Source organism: Oryx dammah, unplaced genomic scaffold, assembly GCF_014754425.2.
Source record: "Oryx dammah isolate SB20612 unplaced genomic scaffold, SCBI_Odam_1.1 HiC_scaffold_2, whole genome shotgun sequence".
NCBI classification, from domain to species: Eukaryota; Metazoa; Chordata; class Mammalia; order Artiodactyla; family Bovidae; genus Oryx; species Oryx dammah.
Genome location: NW_024070186.1, coordinates 136,906,747 through 136,915,837, shown reverse-complemented (window position 1 = coordinate 136,915,837; position 9,091 = coordinate 136,906,747). Strand labels below are relative to the sequence as shown.

General features: G+C 35.3%; 1 long non-coding RNA gene across 1 annotated transcript; it reads left to right on the top strand.

Moving 5' to 3' along the window:
- The first annotated feature begins 403 nt into the window (after positions 1 to 403).
- On the top strand, positions 404 to 8,392 carry LOC120853491. The gene is made up of 3 exons (XR_005718790.1): positions 404 to 486; positions 3,982 to 4,082; positions 8,135 to 8,392. It is a non-coding gene; the product is annotated as an uncharacterized LOC120853491 (long non-coding RNA).
- The last annotated feature ends 699 nt before the right edge of the window (positions 8,393 to 9,091 follow it).

Sequence of the window (9,091 nt, the reverse complement as noted above, 5' to 3'; positions counted from 1 at the left end):
AAAAGCTACTTTCCCCCTCAATACTGTGAAGGATTTCTGTCAAATAGTACAAACCTAAAGTTAGAATTTATTGGACAGGCGATGGAGGGCAATCCGTGGTTATGTTGGGATTTTCACAATTTTTCTATTTAAAAATTTACCACAGACTTTATGTGGCATTTATAAAGGAAAATATCATCCTCACTGTATGAAGTCATGAATACTGTTTTATAGAGTGTTTTATTCGTGGCTTGAATTTTGAATTAATGCAGAAAAACTAAGGAAACCAACATGAAACGGTCTTATGTTTTTGCAGACTTATTTAGTTAAAATGCGGCATTTATCTGAGGTAATATTTACACAGCACAGGCAGTCAGAAGAAAATTTCTTTTCCGTAGGATCTTCATAAAAGAGTGTCCTGGGAGACAACTCTGTACAAACACTGTTTACTTTCAACTCTCTTCCTTCTTAACCCACTCTTCAACACTGCGTAGCACTTCGGACAAGGTCAGAAAATATTTTCCTGTCATTTTCATTCAGATTGCTATAAATAACATTCATGGAAGCAAGTAATGCACTCTTTAACACTTTTTTTCATGTTAATTCTGGACATAACTTTCTTTTAGAAATTTAGAAGGATGATGTTACATACTGCCCCTGAATGAATGATAGAGTATACTCTGTTAGCTGTGTCACAGATAAAAAGCAAATGGTCAGCAGATGTTTGTTGTTAATGACCTTAGGATTCTCTATTTAGCGAACAGTTTTAAATACATGAAATAAGTATAAAAGTTTAGACTTAAGTGCACTAAGAGCCCATGCTATATGCACCACCAAAGTTGTATGTCATGCTGTTGAGAAACCTTAAAGTTTAGAGACAGCCTAAAAAGTCAGGAAAAATCATATTTGCTAGGGTATACATGATGTCTTTTTAAAGAAGTGTAGTGGAAAAAAATGCTGGGGAAGTTTCAGGGATATAATATAGTCCTTTTGTTGTTATGCTCAAAAAAGATCTGCATCACACTACTAAACTAGTTTTTATTTTACATGGAATATCTTTATTTTATGCAACGTTCTCAAAATATTCACCAACGCCTATCATTGCAGACAGCAAACAGCTGCTAAAAATGCAGTTCTTGTTTAAGGGCCCTTATAAGACAACATGTACCGTAAAGTAATAAAATTGTACATTTAAACCTGTAAAGACTTAAAAAAAAATCCTTGAAAGATTTCTTTACAAAAAAAAATGTTGAACCTATGGGTTAAGACATTGGTCTTATTTACCTGCAGGAGATTGATTAGTTTGGAGGCATGTTATACTCTCTATTTAGTTTAGATATTTAGATAAGTTCAGAAAATAGAAATGGTAGCATTGTCCTTAAGCACTTTCAAAGGATCTTAGTTGGGGGCAGAAAGGATTCAGGTATTAAGAGGGAATTGATTAAAATTTTGTAACGCAGCCTAATTGGACTTGTCTAAATTTGTGAATAGTCTATAGTCTTTAAAAAGTTTTATTATTTTTATGTGCAGAGGCAAGCAAACCAAGTAAACTAAATGTTGCCTTTTAAAAGTTACTTTAATTACCAGCCAAGAATCATTTGTAATTAGTCAAGTGTGCAAACATAACAATACAGGCCTTGCTTATGTAGCAATTATATGCATGAAAATAGACTTGTAAATTTGTAAAATAATGTTTTTCTTTAGAAAGAATTTTTCCCCTTCAGAATTAACTTACAAACGTTCTTGTCCATAAATAGTGAAAAAGTAATTTCATCCAACTTCTGACTAAATTAAAATAAATTCTATTTATAGCTTTGAACTAGCAAATTGTAGAGCCAGTGCATTTTCAAATAACAACCTATGTGTTGCTAGTTTGATATTTTCTTTTGAGGGCATTTTATTTCTTCATACTTCTACTTCTATGAATCTTTGTGTGACCTCAACTTATGCCATACGAAGTCCACATATAAAAATTTCCTATTGATACCTAATATAAATTGGAGAGAGTCTACGTTTGAAGGGATTCTTTACTTTATGAAGATATTAATCCCAGAATTACTTTGAATAATAAAACAGTTTTGATATCATTTGAACACACACATTTTAACGCATACATTTTTAATATTAGAAGTCATTTCCAAGATTATCTAAAATGGTGCTTTTTAAATTTTAATGTGTATACACATCACCTGTGGATATTGTTAAACTGTGTAAGTAATATAGGGTGGGGCCTCAGAGTCTGCAGTTCTAACATGCTCCCAGATGCTGCTGATCTAAGGACCTTATTTTTAATTACAGGAATCTAAAACATCTAAGTATAGTTATTCTCGAAATGATCTTTTTAAAAGCTCTTTGTGTGTGTCAGGATACACACTGCCTGACTGTAATAGCATTTTTTTTTCTACCTGAATATTTCCTTAAAGTCTCTGAAGAAGAAAACCAACTATATTAATAACTGGATTTAAACTGAATTAGTTTTTATAGACTCATTCTACTTGTCTTTTAAACAAATTTGTTCTTATTGGTGAACTTGGTTAAGACCTTTTAAATCTCTGGGTTTTAGTTTTCTCATCTGTGAAATGAAGGTGCAGAATAAAAAGCTGAGCCTTCAGTAGACAGGAAAACATATTTGCTGTGTTAGTAGAAGAGTTACTTGCAGCCTTATATTTTGTAATTTTATAGATCAAGGGTGGGGTGTTTTCCTTGAAAAAAAAATAGAATGTAGGTCTAGATATTATTAATAAAAAGTAACTAATTTTATTTGGGTTTTAAAAACATAGGTTGAGTTTGCAGACATCAAGTAAAGAGAAACCATGTGGATGGAAATTTATTAAAATTTTGTATCTTCAAGTGTCAATGCCTCAGTCTGCAACTGAGAAGTGGTCACACATACATTGACTTTGCCTCAGCTGACTTCTCTCCGGAAAATATATGTTCTCTTGCATGGTCTGCTTGAAGGACTGGTCATTTAAAGTTAAAAGATGATCTCTAAGTCCTTTATTTCAGTCAGAATTTCCTGATTAATTTACAAAGCACAAACGAAGTATCTTAACCAAGTAGATACCAAGCCTCTTTACCTTTCACCATGCATTTATTCTTATATTTGACTTTCTTATTTTCTCAGAGCATAAGTAAGATTTGTTATATGCATCATAGTTACAGGTAATAGTGACTAAACCAAAAAATGGTGAACATAATATTAAAATAAATGATACAAGTGATTTGAAATTATGGCATCCAGGATGTATGCTCATGCCAACCATAATTAAAAAGAAATTGTTCTTCCTTTCCATACCAATTCTCTACCTCTATACCTTATGTTCACAAGAAATTTCTGAGTTATTTAAGTCAAGAGTTTCTGAGGACAAATTTCTGGCCTTTTGGCTTGGGTGCATTTTCAAGGTGAGTGGTAGGGGAGAGAGAAGGTTGAGGGATGGCAAAGTCATGAGTAATGGAAAACAGCTCCATGTGCTTACTTCATGCTTCTTTTTCAAACTGGCCAGAGCTGAGTCATGGTTTATAAATATGTCATTTTTAGTAGGTTTAACCTGGCAAGTAGAGAAGAGCATATGGAATGCTTTTCTTGTGTTTCAACAAATACGAATTGGAATATCAGAGAAAACATTTTTAAAGAAAAAGTTTGCTCAGGGTAGAAATTCCTCTAGTAGGAACCCCTATAACCATACTATTGGTCATATTTGTATTGTTTAAAAGATACTGATATACCTGTCTTTTTTCCAGTTGTCAAATGGTCATGTTTTGAGGCCTCTTCCAACCACCCCACACCCTACCAAGCTACTTCCCACATTCCTGGCTGACTTGGCTTCTCTTCCAGGCCCCAATTATTTAACTAATATTTTAAAAATTATCTTTGCAAATTTGAATTTGAATTTAAGTATTGGGTTGGCCGAAAGTTCATTTGAGTTTTGTTCTGTACAATGTTGTAGAAAAACCCAAAAGAAATTTTTGGTCAACCCAGTAACAACTGTCTTTATATTCCAGGAAAAAACCCCCAGCATTTGAGAAGGGAGAAGATGATCAAGAAGAAAATTTAATGTATATGGAGAGGCTTATAAGTAAGTTAGCCAGCTGTTTCCACGATGGTAAGTTTTCTCTTTGCTACTATCAATGAAAGTAGGTACTAGAAAAACTGGGATTTTTCTAACAGAAATTAGAAAACAGAGATTTCCTTGCCAATCTCAAATGAAAGTTTCTTTAAATGCAAAAGGCCAAGACCAGAAAAGGCTACTCTGTCACTTTCTAAATCTTTGATGCCCTCTTAGGATAGGTGATCATGGACTGAAATATCGGCATCATTATATGGCTTTAAACAATTTACAGAATAATCTTAAACTTGTCCACTTACAATGGCAGTTTTAGGATATGTATAATTAGAAGTTGCCTACATGAGGTTATTTTAAAGGGTGCTTCTCCCTAAATATCTCAGGGAAAAGCTGGGATCTTTAGAAACTCATTCCTATGAATTTCAGTTTTCTTTTCCAATGATTTGAATGTTCAGTGCAAATGCTCCTCAGAACATTAACACTGGCTCTCAACCCTTTCTCCAACTGTTATGGGGGCATTTAGGGATTGAAGATGGAAAACAGAGCAAAGTTCTAGTGGACATTGAAATGAAGGAAGGAGCCTTCCTGCTTTGAGACCAGTGACATCTATTTGGAAATGGTGGTTACAGAAGTGTACTTAATTCCCATGGCAATAGGAAGCATCACCACTGGGGGTGTCTGCAAATGCCTATGAGTTAGTAAAGGAGAAACTCCACGCAGACAAGCTCAGGTGCATCATTTTTATGGATATGTTCCTGTCTCAAATGAGAAAAGATAATTAAAATGTAATTATTAGTTTGAAAATTAATTAATGCTGGTAGCTCTTATTAGAAGTAACATGCTCTATATTCCCAAGATGAGCAATGCTGAGTGATTTTGGAAATAAATCATTTAAATCTCTACAGCATTTGATAGGCTTGATCACATTATTCATAATGAGAAATTTTTTCTCTTCTGATTTCTTTGATGTTATCTTGGTTCTTTCAGTTCAGTTCAGTTGCTCAGTCATATTAGACTCTTTGCGACCCCCATGGACTGAAGCACGCCAGGTTTCCCTGTCTATCACCAACTCCTGGAGCTTGCTCAAACTCATGTCCTTTGAGGCAGTGATGCCATCCAACCATCTCATCTGTTGTCCCCTTCTTCTCCTGTCTTCAATCTTTCCCAGTGTCAGGGTCTTTTCTAATGAGTTGGCTCTTCACATCAGGTGGCCAGAATATTGGAGCTTTACCTTCAGCATCAATCCTTCCAATGAATTTTCAGGATTGGTTTCCTTTAGGACTGACTGGTTTGATCTCCTTACAGTCCAAGGGACTAGCAAGAGTCTTCTCCAATACCACAGTTCAAAAGCATAAATTCTTTGGTGCTTAGCTTTCTTTATGGTACAACTCTCACATCCATACATGACTACTGGAAAAACCATAGCTTTGACTAGACGGACCTTTGTCAGCAAAGTAATGTCTCTGCTTTTCAATATGCTGTCTAGGTTGGTCATAGCTTTTCCTCCAAGGGGCAAGTGTCTTTTAATTTCATGGCTGTAGTCACCATCTGCAGTGATTTTAGAGCCTGAGAAAATAAAGTCTGTCACTGTTTTCATTGTTTCTCCATCCAGTTGCCATAAAGTGATGGGACTGGATGTGATGATCTTTGTTTTTTTGGAATGTTGAGTTTTAATCCAGCTTTTTCACTCTCCTCTTTCACTTTCATCAAGAGGCTCTTTAGTTTCTCTTTGCTTGGCTCTTTCCCATTGTTGTCTCCTTTTGCTGTGTCTTTTTATTCTTCCCAGAATACTGCAAATTTATCTCATTATACCCCCAACACCCATAATTCAGTTCTTACCATTCAAGATTGTAGCAACTTTTTATGGCTTCTTGAAAATGACTCCCAGTTCAACAGCTCTTCTCCCTGACTTCGCTACAAAGCTCTAACTACACATTTCCAACTGTCTACTAGACATCATTATTTGCATGTTTTGTGGTTTCCTTGTGCTAAAATTTTTCAAACCAGATTTATCACTTTCCTCCACAAAACAACTCATTATTCCTAAATTTGTAATCTTTGCCAAAAAAGTGTAATACTTTTCTCTCTTTGAGTCAGCCTGAAAAATGAGGCGATTTGTTGGAATCCTCCATCTCTGCCTAATAAATTATCTCCTTCCTTCCCATTTAAAAATTCTGAAAATTCTGCCTATCATTGCTTTGGTTCACAGTTTAATATTGCTTCTCCTTCTTATTTCGACTGCTGTTGTAAGATCTACTTGTGTACTTGATTGTCCTGAATCAGGGGATTTAGAACCTATACAGCAAGAATTTTGACTTCCTACTTTTTAAGCCTAGAGCATAAATTGTAGTGGCTTAAGCACAGGAGATACTCAATAGATATTTAACTGTTTTACTGTTACGAACTCCATATTATAAGGACAATAAAAATACTAAGACATAAAAGTAATGCTAAAAATTGGTCACTAAAACAAGACATCAAAACATAACCAGTATTATTTTACGGGTTTAATTTTGGAAGGAGCCTTGGTTAGCCAATGTTAGTTCAAATTTACATTGGAATTTCTTTAAATTTCTTGCCTTCAGTGTGACAAATCCTGTCTCACAAGATTGACTTTAATAATTTAAATATTTCTTTGGATTTTAGACTTGAAAGTTAAGTGTATGTGGGTGGAAAAGGATGGTTCTCAGTTGAGTTGATAGGATTAAGAAGCAACTCAGCTGAGTAAGCCCTTGTGGCTACGATTCACTTAAAATGCAAAGAGTGGGCAGTTGTATAACTAATGCTAGGGACAGAGACTCATTTTAAGTATAGAGATGGATTTAGATTACTAAATAGCACCTTGCTTTTGCAGTCAGAAATAATTTTACTTTATTTCAAAACAAAAATTGAAAATGGGATTAACTTTAAAGCAGTCAGTAAAGTTACTATAGCAATCAACTATCTTTATTCTCCATCTAAATACAAATCATATGACAAAACTGGGATGGAAAAAATGCGAAAGCCTTTGGGTACTATAGTTGCCAAAGGATGAGCTTCTTAATAGTCTGTTCAGCTTTTGCATCTGGCAGGAACTTACTCTCAGCCTCTGCTTTCCCCAATATTGATCATGTGGAATAAAAGAGTTTGACATCTTCAGGTCTAGCATGATCCAGTTTTGGAGTACATGCCAAATGCTCATTGGTTCTATTTGCTTGAATTAAATATTCATTTGTTAAAATGCCCATTATGTGCTGGGCATTGTTACTGGAACTGGAGATATACTGGTGAACAGAACAAGCAAGCTCCCTATTCTTAGGACCTTAAATTCTTTGCAGTGGGTGGCTGCTGCTGCTGCTAAGTCACTTCAGTTGTGTCCGACTCTGTGCGACCCCATAGACGGCAGCCCACTAGGCTCCTCTGTCCCTGGGATTCTCCAGGCAAGAACACTGGAGTGGGATGCCATTTCCTTCTCTAATGCATGAAAGTGAAAACTGAAAGTGAAGTCGCTCAGTCGTGCCCGACTCTTAGCGACCCCATGGACTGGAGCCTACCAGGCTCCTCTGCCCATGGGATTTTCAAGGCAAGAGTACTGGAGTGGGATGCCATTGCCTACTCCATGCAATGGGTAGAGGGAGGGGAAAAATAAGCAAACAAATAGTACTAAATGTATACCAACATGAATATATATGTTCAAAAATATGTGATGAAAAAAAGATTGAATAGGTAAGTAAGAAGGCAGCATATCTTGATAGTGTTGTACAGAGAGTTAAAATACCAGTGGTGTGGTTAAGCAGTCACTTTTGATTGGGTTGTCAAGTCAAGTCTATTTAAAAAAGTGACATTTAAGTTGAAATCTGTATGGATGAAGAGATAAAGAGTATTTGAGGCAGATGGAAGAGCTTATGCAAAGTCCTGAGATAGGAACAGAAAAAAGGCCAGAATGGTCAAAGTCTAGTGTGTGAGAAAGTGGTATGATTGAGATCAGAAACATAAGCAAATCCCTAGGGTTTTTTAAGCCATGAAAAGAATTTGGATTTCCTTCCAAGGATCATGAGCAGCCATTGGGGAATTTAAGAAGCATAAAGGCGGCAATCTGATTTGTATTTTAGGATAACGGCTCCAGTCTCTGTATGAAGCATGGATTGTATTGGAGCCAGAATGGAAGCAGAGAGATCAGCAAGAAGGCCATTGTGAAAGTCCAGGCAAGATGTGATGGTGGCTTTGATCAATGCCAGTAGCAGAGGTGAAAATAAAAGGATCCAGTGAAATTACTGAGTCAATGTGATTGCAGTTTTTCAATTTTTGCAAGTTGTTTCCTAAAAAGTTTTTTTTTAAATTAATTTGCACTCCTCTGTTGGTTTCTGAGAGTAATAATGCAAAGTAGAAATTGTCCACACTTCAGTTTTATATAAGATGAAAACATGATCTTACATACATTGGTTTAAGATAACTTCCTTTCCTAGGAAGGAGCTCCATGTGTCTCAAGACCTGGCAATTTATTATATACCACAAGCTCTCAGCATTTTTCTGTATGCTATATGCTCTTTTGTTTGACCTCTCTCTGTAGCAACTCTTCATGTCATATATGCATGTGTATATATTCCCTTTCTTCTTTTATATGCCTATTATTTATATTCTCATTAAAATATAGTTGATGTACAGTATTTTGTTAGTTTCAGTTTTACCACACAGGGATTTGACATTGCCTACATTATGAAATGATGACACTGTAAGTCTAGTAACCATCTGTCCCCATACAAAATTATTACAATACTATAGGCAATATTCCTTATTTCTCCATAACTTATTTACTTTATAACTAGAGGTTTGAACCTCTCAATCCCCTTCACTTATTTTGCCTCCTGACTCAACTTCCCTCCATTTTGGCAAATACTTGTTTGATCTCTGTATCTATGAATCTGTTTTCATTTTGTTTGTTTCATTTTTAAAATTTCACATATAAGTGAAATCATATGGTATTTACCTTTCTCTCTCTGACTTACTTCATGTAGCATAATATCCTCTAGGTCTATCCATGCTGTAGCAAATGGCAAGATTTCATTTTT